Source organism: Camelus bactrianus, chromosome 8, assembly GCF_048773025.1.
Source record: "Camelus bactrianus isolate YW-2024 breed Bactrian camel chromosome 8, ASM4877302v1, whole genome shotgun sequence".
Classification (NCBI taxonomy): Eukaryota; Metazoa; Chordata; class Mammalia; order Artiodactyla; family Camelidae; genus Camelus; species Camelus bactrianus.
The window spans coordinates 13,783,067-13,805,168 of NC_133546.1; the positions used below are offsets into that span (position 1 = coordinate 13,783,067).

At 43.1% G+C, this 22,102-nt stretch overlaps 1 protein-coding gene and 1 non-coding gene across 6 annotated transcripts in view; one reads left to right on the top strand and one right to left on the bottom strand.

Moving 5' to 3' along the window:
• Nucleotides 1–2,498: 2,498 nt before the first annotated feature.
• The window catches only part of MTHFD1L (methylenetetrahydrofolate dehydrogenase (NADP+ dependent) 1 like), a 188,443-nt gene continuing 168,839 nt past the window's right edge, over nt 2,499–22,102 (bottom strand). Inside the window, exons 29-33 of one of the 5 annotated variants that reach the window (XR_012508535.1) lie at nt 8,004–8,592; nt 6,889–6,997; nt 4,921–5,139; nt 3,533–3,682; nt 2,499–2,801 (exon numbers count right to left, since the gene is read on the bottom strand). The gene's annotated coding sequence lies outside the window, so the exon portion shown is untranslated. The remainder of the gene's footprint in view (nt 2,802–3,532; nt 3,683–4,920; nt 5,140–6,888; nt 6,998–8,003; nt 8,593–22,102) is intronic. The other 4 variants (XR_012508533.1, XR_012508534.1, XR_012508536.1 and 1 more) reach the window with 4 other exon arrangements.
• Nucleotides 21,880–21,951, top strand: TRNAT-GGU (transfer RNA threonine (anticodon GGU)). The gene has a single exon. It is a non-coding gene; the product is annotated as a tRNA-Thr (tRNA).

Genomic DNA, 22,102 nt, shown 5'->3' on the forward strand with positions numbered 1-22,102 from the left:
TCGTTTTAACTTGATTACCTTTATAAATGTCCTATCTCCAAATAAGGTCACATCTTTGAGCTACTGGGGGTTAGTGCTTCAACATGTGAATATTGTGGGGACACAATTCTATTCATAACTTCTCCCACATCCCACTATGCACTCCATTTCCTTACTCTTCTAGCCTTCTGCCTATGTCCTCTTTTTCCTTCCAGCCCTGCCACCAGCTCTGCCTTTCTTCTTCTGTCCGCAGGTATCACCACGCCACATGCACTGGGCTTTGACAATCCTTCTCAGCTTTTTTCTCCATTTCCATTATCACCACCATCCTGGCTGATTTCCACTGAGTGTGGACAGCCCATTCCACACCCAAACCCATCACTTCTTTGACTTCCTCTATGCCAAGGTGATCCTCATCTTCATTTTTCTCTAGCTCTGTCACTTGCTCCCTGGATGCAGTTTGGACCTTGGCAACCACATGAAGCTATGACACCTCTCTGAAATCTCCAAGGCCAATATCCCACTCTGACACCCCCCTCCAAGTTCCTTTCAGCTCCCTCACTCCCACATGCCCATCAAACCTGCCCTTTGAGCTGATAAACTCCTTTAGTCCCTTCCCTTCACTCATCTTCCCAGCTCCCTTCTAGCTGTTTCTTTTCCAGCATGCCACAGATCTATGCTGTCCAATATATTAGCCAGCTTCTAGGCTCATGTGATTATTCAAATTTAAATAAAGTTTAAAATTCAGTCCCTTAGTCATGCTAACCACATCTCAAGTGCACAATAGCCACATGTTGCTAATGGCCACTGTATTGAACAGTGCAAATTCAAGAACATTTCTATTACAGCAGAAGGATTATAAACAGCACCACTTTAGATCTTGAGTCCTCCTTTGAACTAATTTTTAAATTTTGGACAAATTTGCACAATTTGTTGAGTAAATGAATAAACCCTTAAATTTTTTTAAATCCCTTGTCCTTTTCCTGCCTCTCAGCCAACAGAGGCACAGCTGTGAATCAGTCCTCCCTCCCACCTGCTTTTTTCCTACACCTGACTGATCAGCACAGCTGGAAAATTTATTCATCTGGGTGTACAAGTATCACTTCATGCTTCTCATCAATAAAATGGGGACAATAACAGCACTCATAAGATTATTGGAAGGACGGCGAAGATGCCAGAAAAAAAAATGCTTTTATCTATCAACTTTGAGGATCAAAGAATTATTCAAAACTTAGACCACTATTCGCCTGGACAGGCATCTCCCTTTGCTATTTTGTAGAAGTACAACACAGAGTCCCCCTGACCCACCCTAAAAGAGAGAGATAATCATATAGTTTTAAAGTTGAAATTTGTTAATATAATAAATTATGTTAATATTTAACTGTCCTTGCCTTCCTGGAATAAATTCTACTGGATCATGATGTATTATCTTTTAAAAACACTGCTGGATTTATTTTCCTAATATTTTATTTTGAATGTTTGCTTGTCTAGTCATGAGTAAGAGTGGACTAATGTTTATAATAGCAAAAAAAAAATGATAACAATCTTAACATCCATCAGTTGGGGAACAACAGAATAAATTATGGTGTAGTGCACTATGGAATGTTATTCAGCCTTTTAAAATTAATTAGAGTTCCATTTGCTAAACTGGAGATAGCCATGGTATATTCTTAAATGAATAAAGCAAGTTACAAAAAGCCTTTAAAAAGTTATTGGATGGATGGAATGAGATAATGCCAAAAAGTGATGAACAAAATGTTTGGCAAATAGTAGCAGCTCAATTAATTTTAGCTATTATTATTGTTTAAAAAAATTTTTTAAACCTCAGCTGGACCCTCACAATGTCCATCATGGCCCTATCTTTCCCAGTAACTGCATCCCTGCCTCTTTCTAGTCCTAAAGAAGAGAAGCATTTTAAATCTACTTCTCTTCCCCTACAAAAATTTTTATTACATTCTTCTTCCAGGTCAGTGGGAGAAACTTTTGTTTTTAGTAATTCTTTCCAGAATAAGATAAAACTGCTTCAAGGTGGTGATTTTTCGTCTCTAACACTGATGGTCATACTGTTCCCGGAGAGTAGGTTCTTGTCTCACACAGGAAAGAATTCAAGAGCTTAAGTTTATTTAGCGAGATACACACTCCATAGGCAGATCCGATCTGGGCCATCTCAAAAGGTGAGGAGAGAGATGGAGAGGTGTCGGGGGTTTAGTTTAAAGTAAAAGTGGTTACACACTCCACAGACAGAGTGTGAGCCTCACCCTTTTTTGCCCTTTTATGGTCAGCCTAGGAACTGTCATGGCACCTGCGGCTGTGCCATGAGGCTCAGGTCCCCTGGAAATCGGATCGTCTGCCATCTTGTCCTGAACAGTTTGTCCTGTTCTCAACGGCTGGGTCATTCCTTCCGTGATTGTGCCCTGCCCCCTTCCCTCCTGTCTCAACACCTCTCCTTTACGACAAGAAAAAACGAAAAGTGATTTCTGGACGTGTCTCTTGGTAGGTGCTGTATTATTTTCCTGTGGCCCCTGCAACAAATGATACACTTGGTGGTTTAAAACAACAGGAATTTATTCTCTCATGGTTCTAGAGACCAGAAGAAGCCTGAAAGCGAGTTGTTGGTGGGGCCATGCTCCCTCCAAAGATCCCTCCTGCTGGTGGATCTCAGCACTCTGTGGCTGTGGCAGCACAACTTCCATCTCTGCTTCCTTCTTCACGTGGCCTTGTCCTCTGTGTGTATCTCTCTGTCTTCTCCCCTTCTGTCTCCTAGGAGGACAGCTATCATTGGATTTAGGGCCAACTCTTTTTTGGACTTGCAGAATTTTTATCTATGGAGACGGGAGTGATGACACAGTTGGTCAATGCCACTGAAAAAAGAAATTTATTACTTACAGTTTCCCAAGAGAAAGGGGCTCCATGCCACACAGGGCCACATGGGGAGCACCAGATTGGTCAGGAGGCAGTAGCAGGAATGGAAAGCAGGAGAGGAAATTCTAGGCCCCAGTCTTCACTGGAGTTTCCGCAGCAAAGGCAGGGCAGGGTAAACCTTTTAGGACTGGCGACTTTGAATAATTCTCATAGGCTTTGGGTTAGAGGGGTGGGTCTCTAGTTGCCTGGCACCTGGCCCCAGCATGTTTTAGGGCAGGGGAAATATGGCTTAGTGTGTGAGAGTAAAATAAGGAGGTGGTGGGGGCTGTAGACTCAGGATTGGTTGGTTTGCTTATGAAAAGTGTGCCCCTGAGCAACCTTCTTTATTATCTTTAGGAGTTAGCTTCTGCTAGGAGAAGGACAGTCTCTCCTGGGTCTGTAAGGCCTCCAAAAGCCAGATTATCAATAGGGCAGAAAATAAGAAAATACAGTTAATATCATTGGCCTTGTGATGAGTGGTTGCCAAATGGACAGATGGAACTGGTTAATCCAGGATGATGTCATGTCAAGATCCTTAACCCATCTGCAAAGACCCCTTTTGCAAATAAGATCACATGCACAGGTCTGGGTAAACATGTCTTTTCAACCCCCTACCAAGCATCCTACTAAACAAAGTTTCTTAGTTACTTACCCCTTCCCACTCTCCTGGGTCACCACCTTGTCACTTCTTGACTGGTCTGTCATAAACCCAGTCTTCCTGCCTCGTCTGCTCTCCTAGTGCATCCTCAGGGCAGCATCAAGATGAGCTTTCTAAAATGTAATACCAGTCACTCCTCTGCTTCTAAAAAGTGGGACCACGTTAGCACTATAATTCTGAATGTTACAGGAAATAAGTTGTAAAGGAAACATTTACAAGCTTTCAAACTACAGAGCACTGGCTCCAATTTGTAGATTAGAGCGATTTAAATGCATTCTTCTGGGTGATGGCTGTGTATAATCTCCCACTCAGACCCCGGAATTAATGAATTAATATCGCATGCTCCAGCCTCTACCCAGCTCTTTTCTCTAATTGGATGCAAATTAAATATATATATATTTAGTAAAGTGAATTTAGAAACTTCATAATCCTTCAGAGGAAACAAACTTCCAAATGTTCACTATGGCCAACTGCTTCCCCTAGACCTCAGCATGAGATAATTTTCTTAAGATTTCCACACTTCATCATAAACTTAGAACAAAGAGCATGAGCTAGCACAGGATAAAGAAATGCATAGCCCAGGCCCAAACCCAATCCGCTTGAGATCATGCAAACCTGCTTTATTTCAACAAATGCAAAAAATCAAGTCAAAATGAGCATTATTTTTTAAAGACAAATATATTCATATATATATATGAATCCTCAAGCATGCATTGGGACTCACTTGCTAAACCACTCATATTTCCAAAATCACTACTCAGACCCAATGACTCATGAGTCTTTGCTATTGAAAAGCAAATAGTATTTTTTAAAAATATAATTGCATCTCTGAAGCTCAGACAATAAAGGTTTAAGACTTGAATCAGAAAGTCTCAAAGTGATCACCAAGTTGAAACTTTCTCATTGGTCCTGTTCAAGGCAGCCCAGACAGACACCTGGGCATGTGCCACAGTGGGGGAAAGGACTGAGCTCTTCATAGAGCAACATTATTGCTTGGTTTTTGCTCTGATTCCCTAAGTCTCTTGAGATAGTAAGTGATAGAAATTTAACTCAAATGGGTGTAAAGTAAAGAATTTTATTGGCTCAGAGATGGAACAGCTTTAGTAGTCCTGGTTGAGTCCAGGCTGTCATCAGAATATGGTCCCTTTCTCTGTCTTTAACTCTCCTTTCTCTCCTGTTGGCTTCATTCTCAAGATGTCCATCTCTAGGTGGTACCCTGGCAGCTCCAGGCTTACTTCCAACTAACTCAGCAACCTCAGTGGAAAAACTAGTACTTTATTCCTTCAAAAATCCCTCTACCCAGAGCCCTAGGATTGGCTTTCACGTGAGGTTCTGAAGAGACCAGGTAATGATATTCAGGCTTATTTGTAATGAATATGTACCATCGCGCTTCAGGGACTGATTTGCATCTCGTGTACCCCAGCACTAGTCTGATGGTCAGCATGCTGTGAAGGTCAGTCACTTCCAAAGGGACCAAGAACGCCCCTTCCCTCCTCACTGCTTTAGGCTTGGCCTTTACTGAAATCCCTGTCCCAGCAGTGTGGCGTCTCTGACAGGCTGCCGAAGTAAACTGTGCCACTTCCAGCTTTGTTTTCTCAGCCCTGGAAAGGAAAAGTCACAGATATTTACTTATTGAGTACAATTTGTCTGTGTTTTGAAAGCTCAGAAATGTGTTTTTTAGGTCTCCTCGCTTGGCATTAAAACACCCAGTGTATCATTATATACATGAACCCCTATGTCACCCCCACTCACAGTAGGATCGCCACATTCACTGGGTGCAAAGATCTGTGCTTAGGACTGAGTCATTAACACAATCCTGTCTTCATTCTCAAAGGCTTATTGGAGAAATTTAAGATAGGATATTTGAATTGAAAGGGACGTCCAAAGCCATCTTCTTTCCTGTTGGTTGACTGAATCCTTTCCTACCATTTCTTGAAGATGCTCAGTCAGCTCTGCTTAAGCATTTATTTCCCCTGTGAAGAAAGTCTCTCATTAGAGATTCCCAGCCCCGTTCATTGTGGAAAAGTTTGTATCATCAGCACGTTCTCTCCCATATTGATCTAAAGTTGCTCTCTCCCTAACTCCCGCCTCTTCACAAAGCAGCAGAGCAAGTTTTGAGCAACTCTTTGTGCCTCTTAGTAATAGATCAGAGTGTGCACTTCAAACGATTTCTTGAGTGTCTCTTTACAAGTCAAAAGCTCATCATCTTTATTTCAGATCAGTAACAAGGCACATTTCTGGAATGTGTGTATGGTTTCGGTATAAACAGTCCCCAAACTCATGTATCAACCTGACAAAGTGTAGACTCGAGAGTTTGTTTCAAGAAGAAAAACAAGCCAGCTATGATACAAAGGATCGCCAGCCTATAAATTGTGCTGAGGTGTGTTTATATAACTAGATTTGAGTTTAAATAAAGCAATCGAAGAGTAAACGAAACTACCAGTCAGAGTTATAAAAGCAGCCTCAGCAGAATTGGTTGAAAAGACAGGTTACACTTGTCTTGAATGTGCACATAAGTGAACACAGATTCCGAAGCAGATGGCCAGAACATCAGGACACTGTTTCCAGAGGGTAAGTGTCTTCATTATCATTCTCATCTTGAGAAACCCAAGTTCAAAGAGAAGAGTGACTGCCTCAAGTCAGATGGCGCCTTCATTGCAGGGGCTGGAGTACCCATCACCACTCGGACCTAATTTGGGTGTCAACTGCCAGCTGATTCGTATGACCCTGTGGATTCAGGCCAGCACCCCAAAGCTATTTCCCGTCTCATAGCACAAGCTCACCTGGGGGAGCCTGTACTCCCTGTAAATTGTCATCAGATTTTTAGAGATGTCTGTGACATGTCCCTGCCCCTCCCCCGACCCGATGGACCCCTAGAACTGCTGAATCATAGTTCAGCCAGCAGTCAAAGTTTCTAGAGAGCCAGGGACATAATTTGCTCAGTGATTTTGGCTTATGCTAAGGGTAAGCAAAGTCAGAAAAGGAGGACACAGGGAACTTGAGTAATGAATTCAAGTACTACACTAAAAACAAATCCAAGAAGAAGCTGTAGGAGGAAGTTTGTGGGGTTTATAAGCAAAATCAATGTTTTATAAAATTTCATTGCCATGTGATAAGTAGATATAATTTTAAGGCAAGCTGCTTTATGTTATATGTGGATGATTACAAATACAAAACTATATATCAAAGGTAAGTCTTTAAGACCTGTAACCTATTAATAGTAGATGCTGAAATTATTTGGGGTCTTTGCTGAATTTAAAACTAGAGAGGAGCAAACTGGACCAATGGTATAGGCTGGCGGCTCAGAGATGTAGATAAATGTCACTGTCCAGATTCCTGACGTGTCTCACCTGGACCACTTTAGTGAGCTCCCAATTGGTCTCCCTTTCTCTAATCCATCCTCTCCAGGGCCATGAGGGCAATCTTTGCTGCAGATACTCCCGTGGTCCCTCAGTGTCCCTGGAATAAAGAGCACACTTTCAATGTGTCCTTTAGGACTCTCTGTCATCTGGCTCTAATGTACCTTCCTAACCCTATCTCCTACCATGTCACCAGACACCGAATGTTCCAACTTTGTCTGTTAGGATCCACCTAAGACTTTCTTGTACATGAAATGTTTGCACCATGGAGCATTTTCCTACAGAAATCAGCTTTAAAGCAGAATTCTGTAAGGGTAGGTTGTATTTTTCCAAAGATGGCCACACCTACACACCTATCCCTCTCTAAATGCTCTTCTTCCTGTGTGGCTGATGTCCATCCCATTGAGATGTGAGTCTATGTTCTTTCCACTTCGGTCTGGGTGGGGGCTTGTGACCACCTTGATCAATGGAGTATGGTGGAAGCAAACCTGTGTGATTTCCAGATTAGATCATAGTAAGGACACAGCTTCTCCTGGTTCTCTCTTTGGGGATGCTTGCCCTTGGATCCCAGCTGCCACACTGTGAGGAGGCCCAGGCTGCATGGAGAAGCCATGTGTGGAAGTTCTAACCAATGTCCCAGTCAAGCCCTCAGCTGACAGCCAGCATCAATTTTCACACGTGAGAGTCAACGAGCCCTCAGATGATTCCAGCTTTCACACTGCAAGCCTTCCAGCTGAGGCCCCAGTCCTTGTGGAGCAGAGACAAAACTGTATTCCCTCTGTGACCCACATGCCTGGCCTACAGAAACTATGAGAAACAATAACTAATAACTTGCTTTAAGTCACTAAGGTTTGGGTTAATTTGTTATGTGGCCATAACTAACTCATATAGTGCTACTTACTGGGTTTTACTCACACCAGGTAACAGATTTTGGTTATTGGTAGTTAGTATCTAATGCTAAAATCTCTACATAAAAGTATCACCAACGGCGTTTTAAATTATGGACTTTATAGGAAAAAAAAAGAGAATATTTGAATCCCAAGAAATGAGGGGTGTGTGTGTGTGTGTGTGTGTGTGTTTAGTATCTTAAGAGCAAATAAATATACCAGAACACAAACACTGGTCAGTGGAGCTCCCCCTCACTGAGTGCTGGAGAGCAGCCTTAGTCACTGGGGTGCTGAGGAGCAAGTCATGGTTGGGTTGAGATGCCTGTTATTAGCACCTGAGTTGCTCCTCTATGGTGTCCTATGTGATTCTTTCTCTGGGTTGTTTGTTGTGGCTTTGGTTGCTTCTTGTTTAAGGATCTTCTTACTGTTTTCAGATCTGTCCCCATGTCTGCAAGGATGATTGCTCAACTTGGCTTCAACTTCCTAAGCTTCGTATGTCCGTTGATTTAGACAGTGCTTCTCCCTGTTAGAGATCTGACTCACTCTTAATGTCTACACAGCGTCACTGCACGGATGTTCCAATGATTTGTTGTTGTTGTTGTTATCTAATTCCTAGGTTGATTTTCAATGATTTTAGTCAACAAATGCATGCAAATACTCCATGGTTTTGCAATATCCCGCAAGCAGCCAATGCTCATTTGTACTGTTGCTGCCTTTTCTTGCTTTGTTTTCCTGTTTCTCTGGCTGAGGGTCACTGGCAACACACGGACATGCCCAAAGTGCTTCTCGCCAAGAGCCCTAATTAATGCTGTGGTTGAGGGGGACAAAACAAATCATGGTTAAAACAGACTTAAAGAATATTTGGTTTTTTAAAATAGTCTTAAACACTTATTTTTTTACATTAAAAAATTTTTATTTTTTTATTGAAGTGTAGTTGATTTATATTAGTTTCAGGTGTACAGCAAAAGCGATTCACTTATACATATATATATATTTTCAGATTCTTTTCCATTATAGTTTATTACAAGAAACTGAACATAGTTCCCTATGCTCTACAGTAGGTCCTTGTTAAAACAGACTTAGAGAATATTTGAAGGCCAGTGAATCTTCATTGCTTAGCTGGGAGTTAGCTGGTGTCTGCTTCAGAGCCCGGATTCTCAGGCAACCAACTCTTGGTTGGATTAGTTGTGGAGAACAGGAGGAAGCATAATCTAAAAGTAATGCTGGAATAAGGGTGTATCTAATTTGGGGAGCTTTCAATTGGTTTAGGGCAAAATAATGAAACTTACTGTGAAGACCTGACTTTGCAGGAGCCAGCAGGCTGGCCAGCTTGCCCGTCCCGCTTCCTGCCTGTGCCCTCAGCCCTCCATCCCCCAGGAGACGGCAGCATTGTCGCGAGAGGAATAAGAAAGCACAGCAAAACCAGCTCCTGGCTGGATGTAGGTCTTATTTTCTGGCTAATGGTTTTTCCAGGGAGAGAGATTCGTGGTGGGTTGGCTCTGACGTCTGTCCTGCTGCAGGACTGAACAGCAGCTGAGAGCCTGGGCTCAGGGGTCCCATGGACCTAAGCCCCAGTCCCTCTCCTCCCACTTGCTTGCTGAAAGTGGACAAGTCACTGAAACTTCTAAGCCTCTGATTCCTCTCTGTCAGATGAGGATAATTATACCAGCCTCATGGGATCTTTGTGAGGATTAAATGAGGTCATGCGGATAAAATGTGTAGCAGAAAGCCTGGTACATGGCACACTTTCAATAAATGCTAATCCTTGACCATCAGGGCTGTAAGCAGACAATTCTTTTCAAATTTCTCCTGTTACATGTGAGGCAGCTGAAGACCGGAAAGGTGAAATGACCTGTTCAAGGTCACATAACTAGTTAGAGTAGAATCTAGTCATCAGAACCAGAGCTTGCCTAAGCCGCAGAGATAAAATGGATAAAAACAAGGAGATAAATTTGTATTCAATGAATGAAAAGGTTTGTAGGTGTCTAGTAATAAAAGCACTTAAAATTTTTTTAATTGAAGTATAGTTAGTTACAATGTGCCAGTTTCTGGTGTACAGCATAATGTCGCAGTGATGCATATATATACACATATTTGTTTTCATATTCTTTTTCATTAAAGGTTATTAAAAGATTTTGAATACAGAAAAATGGATTTTGATGTGGCAAAATATACGTAACATGAAATTTACTACTTCACTCCGTTTTAAGTGTACAGTTCTGTCGTATGAAATATAATCAAACTGTCCAACATTCACCACCTTCCACCTCCAGAACTTCTTCCATCTTCCCAAACTGAAAGTCTATAGCCATTAAACAACCGTTAATGTACTTTTGAATCAGAAACAAACAACTTTGCATTGAGAAAATGAACTTCCAGGGTATCCTAACATACAGTTATGACTTAAAAATCTCACAAGTTCTCTTCTACACCTTCAGCTGTTAGTAGAACACCGCATTATTTTGGGTCACTTTTACTTAGGAATTCTTCGTTCATTCTGGGGCTGTGGGAGCTTTCTGTTTCCTGCTCTCTGTCCCTGGGGGCTGGAGAGGGGCCCCTAGACTCTCCCGGGCTCCAATCTTTACAGCCACCCCCTGTCCCCACAAGCCCCCGCCCCCAACAAATTCCCAAGATTCTTCAGGCACTGTGGTCCCTTACATGAAGTGTTCTGTACTGATGCCAAAGTGGTGGTGACTAAGGGGAGCAAAAAATGTGCTCTCTCTTCCCAGGAAAGGGCCGGTGCTACACAACACAGAGAGGGAAATACCAGCCTCCAACCAGCAACAGCAACTCACACGGAGGAGAGCAATCAGGACACCATGACCTCCAAGCTGTCAACTCTGTTATCTTTACATCTCGAATCCAAACTCCTGCCCGCTGGGCTCCTGGGAAACCAAAGCTGCGAAGGCTGAGGAGTCTGTTTATGACGGGAGAGCTGTTGTTCCCCTGCCCCAGGCTCCCTCCTCTGACACCTTCAAAGTGGATGTTAATCCCCAGACCAACTCAGTGGCCATTTCAGACACCTGCCTGTATGTCGCTGGGGTCTGGAGTGGGAAGGTTGTTTAGAGGCTGGAGGGCTAAGGGAAACAGAAGGTCCGGGTGCCTGAACTGGTGATGCACCCCAGGAGCATAAACCAACACAGTGCCAGTGATCAGAGCAAACAGAATTATAAAAGCAAAAGACACTGTATCCATTTGCCCACAGCTGTGCTTCACAGCTGCTGGGACCAGAGGCTTCCCCGGAATCAGGCTGAAGACTCCTGAGAATGACTCCCCAAGTTGCCACCAGCAGGCTCAGATGGTGGAATGTTCAGGAAAGCTTCATGCCCTTTCTTAACTTCCAGGACTGAGTTTCGTCACACGCCTTTGAGCCATGCTGTATGGTTCCTCTCCTCGGAATGATTAGTGCTTCTTAATCATTTTCCCTCTTTTAATCTCAATCAATTTAAAAAAAACCCCTAAGTTCTGTCAATTGAATAAAAATAAGAATAATAGCTTAACTATGAGCACTTACTTTGTGCCAGCACGGTACTAAGCTCATAACACTTACAACACATTTTATCCTTACAACAACCCCATGAAATAATTAATGTCGTTATCACATGAAGTGGAAACTCAGGCTTTGGGAGGACAGGTGACTGGCTGGGTCACACAGGCAGGAAGCGGAGAGCTGGCGACAAGGCTGGGCTGCTGTGGCTCAGCCTCTGCTCCCAGACAGTGCATGCTGGTCACGTGCTGGCTAAGTTTTAAAGACATCGAAAACTGGAGTTTTATGCTGGGAATAAATGTCACTACAGAGATTTTAAATACAAGCCAATAATATTTATAATTGATCCAGTAGCCAAAAACTTCATACTAATAAAAAGCCTGATTTAAAAAATTTTTTGTGCTAAAATATACATACCACTGATTACTTGAACCATTTTAAAGTGTACAATTCAATGATAATAATTACATGCATAGTATTCCGTAACTGTCCCCACTATCTCATTCCAAACATTTTCATCACCCAAATAGAAACTCTGTACCAATTAAGTAACAGCCTCCAGTCCCTGTTAACCTTCAACCCACTTTTTGTCTCTGTGGATTTGCCTCTTCTAGCAATTTCATACAAAAGGAATCATACACTATGTGTCCTATTATGTCTGGCTTATTTCCCTCGGCATGTTGTTTTCAAGGTCCATCTATGTTGTAGCGTGTGTCAGAATGTCATGCATTTGTATGTATGTGCCACATTTGGTTTACCCATTCATTTGTTGACGGATACTTGGATTGCTTCCACCCTTTGGCTATTGTGGACAATGCTGCTATGAACTTGGTGTATATATTTGAGTCCTTGTTTTCAATTCTTTGGGCATATACCTAGGAATGGAATGGCTGAGTCATATGATAATTCTATATTTAACTTTATGAGGAATTCTTTTTTGCTGTGGAAATAAACAAGTTTAAAAAGAGAGATTCTCTGCAATTGCATGGATTAAATTTCATTGCTTTGATAAGAAACCAAACAAAACCATCCCATTTGTGGTTTAGAATGGCAAGAATATTCTTGACAATGTATTTTTAATTTGATAACACAGAGTTAAGAAATAATTGGATTGTTACAAAAACTGTATTTAAAATTCAGCCTTATTAGAGTGACTCTGTGGTTATATTCCAAAGATAGAGTCTCTGTTCTTAAGATGATGTTTGAAAGACAGGCTGGAAAAACTGGCCCCGTCTGCCATCAGCAGTTTTGTAGGGCAACACTGAGCCTGGGGAGGAGACTTTAAACCTGGGAGGCCAGGGGTCTGGCCGAAAGAGGGTACTGTTCCAGGCAGGTAGAACCCGAAGGAAGGAGGAGGCGCTTCTGAGACACTGGCTTAGGTAGAGACCGGTTGGGAGCAGGAACACTGATTTCTGCCTGAAGTTACTCCTTGGCCACTCAAAGTCTGCACATGAATCAGAGAAGAGGCAGTTTGGAGCTGCAGGTGATCTGGAGTTTGAGAAAGCAGAGTTGTTATGAAAACCCTGGGTCCCACTGCTGAAGGTCACTAAGAGTAATCTTGGTGAAACCAGGATGGCTGATGGCTCCTCAAATTCCTCTGTTTCCTTTGAAATATCACGGTAGAGCTTTGTTCTTTTGCTCAGTTCAAAGCATTTTTACTGCTTGCAATGACTCAGCGTGTGGGTGGGGGGAATGGGTCTCTGGGGAGCCAGGCTGAGTGCGGCAGAGACACAGCTGAAATCATGGCCATTCTGATGCTTCACTGTCTGGGGGAACAGCCCCCACCAGGTCATGTTCAAATAGAAATACCCTCAACAAATGGGTAAATATGTGATATTGGATTAAATTCACTCATAAAGCATCCCAGTGAGTGTGTTTTCTCTCCAGTCTTTTTCTAAGGGCGCCTTGGGTGGCAGAGGAGGACGAGATTGTTCTGGAGTGGCTGCCTCAGGGGAAGGGGATTTCCCTGGGAACCCAGGCCTGGCCCTCAAGTTGGTCCTTGTCTGTGGGCTTTGTGTCTAAGAGGTGAGGTCTCAGGGGGCAGGTAGGACTCCTTCCTTGGGGGTCTGCTCCACGTGTGGTGTTTTTCTGCCCTCGGAGGCCCTGGTGGCACGTGTACTCCCAGCTCCTGGCAACCTCTGGTGGGTTTCACAGAGCTCCCTCCAACTCCTCTTTCCCATGGTTCAGACTCCAGCATGTTACTGGATTCTACCCCTCAGGCTTGCAAGTCTCAACCTAGACACAGTACAGTTGACCCTTGAGCACTGTGGCGGGGGTTAAGGGCGCTAACCTTCTGCGCGGTCATAATTCCTGCGTAACTTACAGCCGGCGCTTCACATATGTGGTTCTTCCATGTCTGATTCTTCATCCATGGATTCAACCAACCCCCAATCACGTAGTACTATAGCATTTGCTATGGAAAAAGATCCACATGTAAGTGGACTCGCACAATTCAGACCCGTGTTGTTCAAGGGTCAACTGTTTTTAAGCAGATGGAGGAAGTCTTTAAGGAAAATGACTTTTTTTTTTTTTTTTTTTTAAGTGGAGGTACTGGGGATTGAACCCAGGACCTTGTGCATGCTAAGCATGTGCTCTACCGCTGTACACTCACCCTCCTAAATGTCTTATTCCTTTAACCTTGTACATTATTTATCCTGCATTACTGTTGACTATGGATGTGCTTCAGCTAATGTGAGGTGTGAGCGTACCCATCCTTCACTGACACTTCCTGTTAACCTTCAGGGCAAGCCTCAGGCGCACCTTCCCCGACAGCACCTGGCTCAGGGATTCTCTCTTTGTCCCCTTTCCTCCTGCCATCTTTGGCAGCTGTACTGTCCCTGTTAATAATGAATTGGTTGATTCATTCATTCGATGAAAAAATTATTGAACAGTTACTACTGTTGGCCACTAAGCAATGTTAAAGTAAAATATGGAATGAAGACAAGATTTGACTATTTCCTGAGCAGACAAAATTGTTAAGCCATGTAAGTGAAGCCTAATTTAGATTATTTAGTGACATTAGCTTGAGTCACTTCTTGTAAATGCCTTTGAAAATCATAAGTGAAAGTTACACTGTTTTCCAAAATTGGCGTAAGAAAACCACTTTTAACCAATGCCCTATCATTAGGAAAAACTTCACTATTGTAACCAATCATTGTAAAGAATACACAGTCTCTGAATTTTCACTATGTAAGTTGTCCTGTAACATAGACCTCTGAGCTTCATTCCAATGTTGGTTTTAAAGCACCCAGTTTGAGAACTGTTCTTATGTGCAAAAAATAAACTCTTGCTATTACTGTTTTGTTGATCTGATGTTTTTTCATTTAGTGGTTTCTGGATTTTTGACAGCAGGAATAGAAATAATGCTATCAGTAATAATGATAAGGAATCATCCATCTGTCGCACATTACATTTCCGTAGCATGCTTGCCTACTTGTGCCGGGGGAAGTCCTTACTCATCCTGGCTGCGTCTGCCTACAGCCAGGGGTCAGAGCCGAGTGTACGATAAGTACATAACCCTGAAAAATGTTTCTTAAGTTTAATCGAATACTGGATAAAAGATGCTGTTCATCTCCAGGGACACTGATTCAGAGACAATTCCATAAGACAACAGAATTTTAAACACGATTATCCTAAAAACATCTGGGTGGAAATGATACCGACTTTACCATTAATCTCTCTCTGTTTTGATACCATAACTCAGGTCTCGGACCAGGGTCAGCACCTGGGATGTCTACTCGGTGTTTGTGTGGAATTTGTAGTTTTGCACAAATGTTGACCCCCCCCTACACATCCATCCTTGGCATGGGGGTGGGACTTGGTCACACGGTGGGGAGAAATCTTTGCCTCCTAGGACACTTGCCCCCTTGGGTCACACTGAGATGGAAGCCCTGGTCTGGAGAGGTTGCTGACCGTGAAAGACAGGGCACCAGCTCTGTGGTAAAGTTACTGTCTTCTCACACAAGTAGGAGACAGCCTCTCTGCAACTTATGTAGATTGACCCTGGCCTTCACTTGCTTATTTCCTGTGCCTGTTGTTACCTGGGTTGCTGTGAGGCTTCCTCTAGACTCTTCCTTATCCTCCCCACCAGGCTGGTCTCCATCACTCTCAGTCCTCACCTGGCAGTTGACCTGGCTCCGTCTGGGAACTGCCAGCAACTGTCAGGTGTCTGTATGGAGGAGGGACATTTGCTTAAAGCTCTGTTCCTGCTTCAGTATCTGCTAAGAACTGAACTTCTCGTGCTGGATTTCTCCTTTAGGAATGATAAATACTGCCAGCTAATTTTGGGCTTTAATTCTCAGGTTGCCTGCTGACTTCATTCGTGTTTGAACACAGTTTCTCTGTCATTTACCTCCACGTGTTTGCTTCGGACCACACTCTGGTGGTGACCCAGAGCCTTTTGCGGGGACAGCATCACATTTTTCTACTCTTAAAACCTGCATGTTCTAACTAGCTACTTTGAACTCTATTTTTTTTAAAATAGGGGAGCCCCAAGCCTTTTGCCGTTTAACACATTCTTGCTCCCAAATTGCTAGCCGTTACAGGAGAGTGTTGTTTCTAAGAAAATTTTTACCCCTAGCTCACTCTGCAGATTAGGGGGCCAGTCCTGGGGTGGAATGCTGCAGATGGAATGTATTTCCTTGCGCTGTGTCCCAAGGTTCCAGGAGGACCTCAAACATCTCCTATCGAGCGGACTTTCTTTCTCTTTTTTTTTTCCTGTTGGCTGGGGCTCCATCTGTCATTTTTGCCTCGCTTAGTTCAGACTTGTCAGAAACCAGAACCCACTGCTCATCTGTACTTCCCTGCACGAGTTTAGCTTCTTAGCCCCTACCACTCCCCCTTCCTCTCTGCCAAGTCCCAGCCCTCCTCTTCTTGGAACCAGCTCCCATCTTGCTGGCTATTTCCAGTTTAGTCCCAACTCACTCATCACTCCAGAACTATGGCCTCCCACCTTCCTTGGCTTCCCTCCACCCTAATTATTCAGCACTTAAGTGGATTTTTCTGTTCATCTGTAGTTTGTTGTGGATGTTTGTTTCTGTCACTTCTGTTTGTACATATTTACAGTTAGCTCAATTATCTGTTCTAATGGCGAATAGGTGGCATGAATAATTTAAAAATAATTTACATTTGGCTTTGGAGTGCCTTTCTGCACTCACATTTGAGTCTAGGGATGCCTGATATTCTGGGAATTCACGTTTCAAACTCAGTAATGAAGCCGCAGTATAAAATGCCTTGGAAAGAGTGGGGGCGTTATTCAGCACCTTCTCCCCTGGCCCTTGAAACATCCTTTGGCTCCCAGCTCCATGATGAAGTTGGAAAGCATCACTTCTCATATAGTTGGCTTGATCTGGCCCCGGGAGAGCCTCTCCAGTCCCTTCGGGCTGTCTGTCTCAGCTGTTTGTCTGGTACATGTTGTCTCTATCAAGGGGGAAGGGAATCAGAAGGCTGGCTTGGAGGAACATTATTAGGCCTCTTGTAATTATCTGGGGAAGAAAAATTCCTTAGTTGTTAAGATTTTGCCAAGTGAACATTCATTCAATATGTCTGCTCATCAGGGCACGCACAAATGTAAGCGGTCTGACTGCTTTGAAAAATTGTCTCTGCAATCCTTATTATAAAATACGTAAGCAACATGATGTATGATTGAACATATTAACTGGCTTTAAGCTAGCAGGGTCCTTTCACGTAAACAGAGATGCCCACACAGGGTTGAGTAAACAGATGACATTCATGGTAGTGAGCCTGGGCAAAGGTTTGCGGCCCTGACCACACCACAAGAAATATTTAAGTTTAGCGGATTTGTTACATAAACACTCTAACCTCAGACTCAGTCTGGGCAATTACATCGCTCTTCTCTGAGCTCTGCCCTGCCAAAAGGGACGAGGCATGGGTTGTTTTCAAGACAAACCTGCCTTGAGTCTCACTGCAATCGTGGGATGAAATACGATTGACAACCTATTTGAAAGTTTGTATTTTCAAAGCATTTCAGGAGACTTAAATGCAAACCCAAGGTGCTAGAAAGGAGAGCCTTACCACTGAGTGTGATTTTATGACAACAAACTCAAAAGCATGGGTATAAACTCCCCCAGGCAGACGGGTGGAAAGCCACACCCCATGGATGACCCCTCCTACCAGGACCCTCGCAGTGGCTTCATTTCACTGGCACCCCTCCCCAACCTTGATCATCCTGGTTAATCCATAGAGCCTTGAGTGAGACCTTGCCTGGGTAGACACCCAACTCAACCCATCCTGGATTATTAGACACGATTCTGGAATGAGGGATCCTGAACTTGACTGGCCTCATACATTTCTTTGTTGTCCACTGACCCATCCTAATAGGTCTGTGGCTGCTGAGATGCTTTAAGGATTAAACTTGGGAGGCTAGGGAGCCTGGAGAAGCCACAGCTGAGGAAGGGAGGGAGAAATACCCTAAAAAAAAAAAACTCAATTCCTTAGCCATGAAGGGGTAGCAGGAATTGAGAGCGCTGTAACCGTGATGCATAACATGCAGGTGGGGCCACAGCAGGCCAGGAGAGGGGCTGCTATGAACGTTTATTCAGCCTTTTAAAAAATCTTTGTCTAGCATCTTCTATGTGTTAAGCATTATGCTAGGCACAATGGTGATACAAAAGTGGAGTTGAGGTTGATTCTTCTTTTATTTTTATTTTTTATGTATTTAAAAAAATTTGTTGGAGTGGAGGTAATTAGGCTTATTAATTTTTTAATGGCGGTACTGGGGATTGAACCCAGGACCTCGTGCATGCTAGGCAGGCACTCTACCACTGAGCTGTACCTCAGCCCCAGTTAATTCTGGTTTTGTTTTTTTAGCCCCAGTTAATTCTTGAACGTAGGATAGAGGAGAATAATTTAGTGAATTGTTAAAATACAGATTCTCTGGATCCATTACAGAGTCAAATTTACTAGGTCTCGGTGGAGATGGGAAGCTGCGTGTTTAATAAGAATCTCAGGTAATTCTAATGCAGGTGGTCCTGAGACCAGCTCAAACAATGACAAAATCACGGTTCTAAAACCTATCAGTAAAGCTCTCCTGAATGCTTGGGAGCTGGCTATTAATTGCCCAGAGAGGATTTCTTTGCTCAGCTAGCTCACATGGATTTAGCTTAACTTGAATACACTGGCCATCGTCAGTCACGGTGCTGCTCCATGACGTGTCTGTGGTAGCCTCAGACTCAGGAAAGCCATGCTGGGTTAGGTGGCCACACTTCAGACCCGGGGAGGATGCCTGCCCCAGAGCTTAGGCAGCACAAAGGGAGAGCATTAGATTATCTAGGAAGACAACACATACTGATGAGGCTGAGATCAGAGGAAGGTGGTAGGGTGAGGAATTTCATTCTCTTTTGTCTCATGATGAAAGCTCAACTACATGGCCCTACTCCATTTTTGTGAAGTACTTTCCCCATCCTTTTCGGTTCATGACATCCACCTTCTGTCCTAGAATCAACCGTCTTACTGAGACCTGAAGGAAGGCCCGGCAGTCATCACTAAGAATGGTTCTTTGGACAATCCCCTGAATCTATGGTTGTTTTCACTCAAGTTCAGAACATTGTGCAACTTTAGATAGCATCCCACAAACAGCTGCCAAGGAGGGGGACCCTGGCCTTTCAGGAGGGGACATGGCTGTTTAGCTCTTTCTCATCTCCAGTGACTGATCGTGTCTGCCCAGGTCTATGGACACTGGCTTGCTCTCAGGAAATATACGGCTCTAGCAGAAATCTTGCCCATCTCTTGATGGATAAGAGCTTGAAACCAAATCAAATCTTCTGATTTGAGCTGACCAATATAGCTCAATCTAAAAATGAATGCCTTCCTTTAAGAGTTGTTCTCTTCTCCAAAGAATACATGCAGATAGCCAACAGGTACATGAGAAGATGCTTAACATCGCTAATTATCAAAGAAATGCAAATCAAAACCACAGTGAGGTATCACTTCACACTGGTCAGAATGGCCATCATTAGAAAGTCCACAAACAATAAATATTGAAGAGGATGTTGAGAAAATCTCTTAACACTGTTGGTGGGAATGCAGTTTGGTGAAGCCAATATGGAGAACAGTATGGAGATTCCATAGAAAACTGAAAATAGGAGTTACCATATGATCCAGCAATATCATCCCTGGGCATATATCCTGAAAAGACCTAATTCAAAAAAATAGATGCACCCCAATGTTCGTAGCACTATTACAATAGCCAAGACATGGAAGTAACCTAAATGTCCATCGACAGATGAGTGGATATATGCATACATATATATTCTATGTATATATACATACACACATATTCCATATATATATATATACTTAGCCATAAAAAAGAATGAAATAATGCTATTTGCAGCAACATGGATGGACTTAGAGATGATCATATTAAATGAAGTAAGTCAGAGAAAGACAAATATCATGATATCACTTGTATGTGGAATCTAAAAAATGATCAAATGAACTTATTTACAAAACAGAAATAGAGTCACATAGAAAACAAACTTATGGTTACCAAAGGGGAAAGGGGGTGGGGAGGGATAAACTAGGAGTCTGGCATTTGCAGATACAAACTACTATATATAAAATAGATAAAGAACAAGGTCCTAATGTATAGCACAGGGATCTATACTCAATAGCTTATAATTACCTATAATGAAAAAGAATATATATATATGTATAACTGAATCACTATGCTGTACACCAGAAACTAACACAATGTTGCAAATTAACTATACTTCAATAAAAGAGATTTAAAAAAAAAAAAAGAGTTGTTCTCAAAGTGTGACATGGAATCTGTGGGTAATTCACCTGGGACATGTTGTAGGCCATGAAATCTGCCCCATGATTTCTGAAACTTTTGGTATTTATGTATCTTAGTAGTTTTCACGACATGAACTATAATCTTTTGCTTACAAAATCCTCCCTTGGTGTACCTTCCGACACCAACTAGATGACCTGTGACGCAATTCAATTCTGATGTTCACTTTGCAGAAGTAGCCTTGACCCCTCAGATTAAAGAGCAGGGTCTCCACCCAACAAGACTGCACCCACTTGCAACACCAGCCACACATGGGATGACACACACCCAATGAATAGGTGAATGAATTCACCAGAAAATACCTACTTACTATCTACCTTCCCATCCCCTATTCTCTGGGTTGGAGATACAGTGGAGAACACCCTGACACGGTCCCTTCAGTCATGGAACTTGTATGGTAACTTTTCTTCTTAAAACACTCTGCTTCACACTTGGTAGTTGCCCGATGCGTGTTCGTAGAATAAATAAATGAATGAACAAGTTAGTGAATTAAACAATATAACTCAACAATGGTATGATTCCCTCATCAGGAAAACCATACAGTAAAACCTGTAGTTTTGTGGAAATGGCATTAGGTTGCCCTGAACCCATAGTCCCCAGAGCTAGGACGCAAGCTGAGCCCATATGAGCTGTGAGGGGACCAGGTCAGGTGGAGACTTAGCTGCCAGGAGCAGCGTGTACAGCCATGTGTGGAGGTTTGACCCCAAAGCAGGGTGGGTGGGAGCTCATGAGCTGGCCTGGGGAATGGGTGGGGTGTCGACCAAGTTGTACATTGACACATCACTCTACAGTTTCCAGAGCTTCTTTTGTCTCATCTGAGGCTTGGGAGGGCTCCAGGGACAGGTGCTGCCTGGGCTACTCCCAGAACAAGAATCTCAGATACAGACCAGGAGCCCTGGAGCAGGGACCTTTAGGGACAGCCTGGAGCACCGATGCAGACGTATTAACATCCAAGGGCAGCAAAACACAGCCACTGGATCTAGGGGTTAGAATTTCATCTAGTCCCCGGGGGTCATCACCATTTTTGCGCTGTAGATCCGTTTAACAGTTAGGTGAAGTCCATGTACCTCTTCTCAGAATGTTTTTAAATGCCATGTACGATTTTAACACAGACCAACAATAGTGAAGTGCAATTATTAAAATATTGAAAAGGGCAATCAAATTTGGTTACAGCAATGTATGTGGCTCGCGACATGAAATAGCAAGATAGTGGCACATCTAATAACTGTCATGCTGTTGCACGATGTGCTACTGTGATGAGCATAAATGCCACTGTGCGTATCTGCAGAAACCGGACTGTAATATTAGACCAGTGAGTCCTACCGCGACAGACACAGGTACTGGGAACACTGCTGTGGTTCGTGCTGACATTCTTAACCGAAGGAAATGCTTCATCACAGTTTGAGGTTTGTGAACACAAAGATGTAGTTTTTTCCCCAAGTTCAGTCTCCTGGATTTTAGTCCACTCTCCCTTGCTCAAAGGTGTAAGATCTTTTTGGGGGCGTCTCTGTTCATGGCTGTGTTAGCGTTTAAGGAACCAGTGAGGATCTGGTTGCTAACCAATGGCTCTGCCCACAATGCTCAACTTTCTCAGTGGGTATGGGTTATTAGTTTCTAATAAACGCTATAAAAGTGCACTTACTACTTTTTACAAAAGCAACGGATATGTGCTCTGTGTGTCTAAATATGTGTACCTATGTGTATGTGGACTTTTCTGGAATAAGTAAGCTTCATGCATCATTTTATTTATTGGCACGTGTAAATTATGTTAAAAATCAATCCCACAGGTGGGTGGGGGTATGGCTCAGGGGCAGAGTGCATGCTTGGTATGCATGAGGGCCTGGGTTCAATCCCCAGTACTTCCATTAAGGGGGAAAGAAAACAATCCCTGGGTAATGTTAGATGGGAGGATTCTCTTTGAATATCTGTTGTGAAGAACACTCAAGTGCTGCTTTAATGGAGTCAGCACATTCTAGGTAAGACAGAGATTAACCCCGGAAATAGAAGAATGAAAAG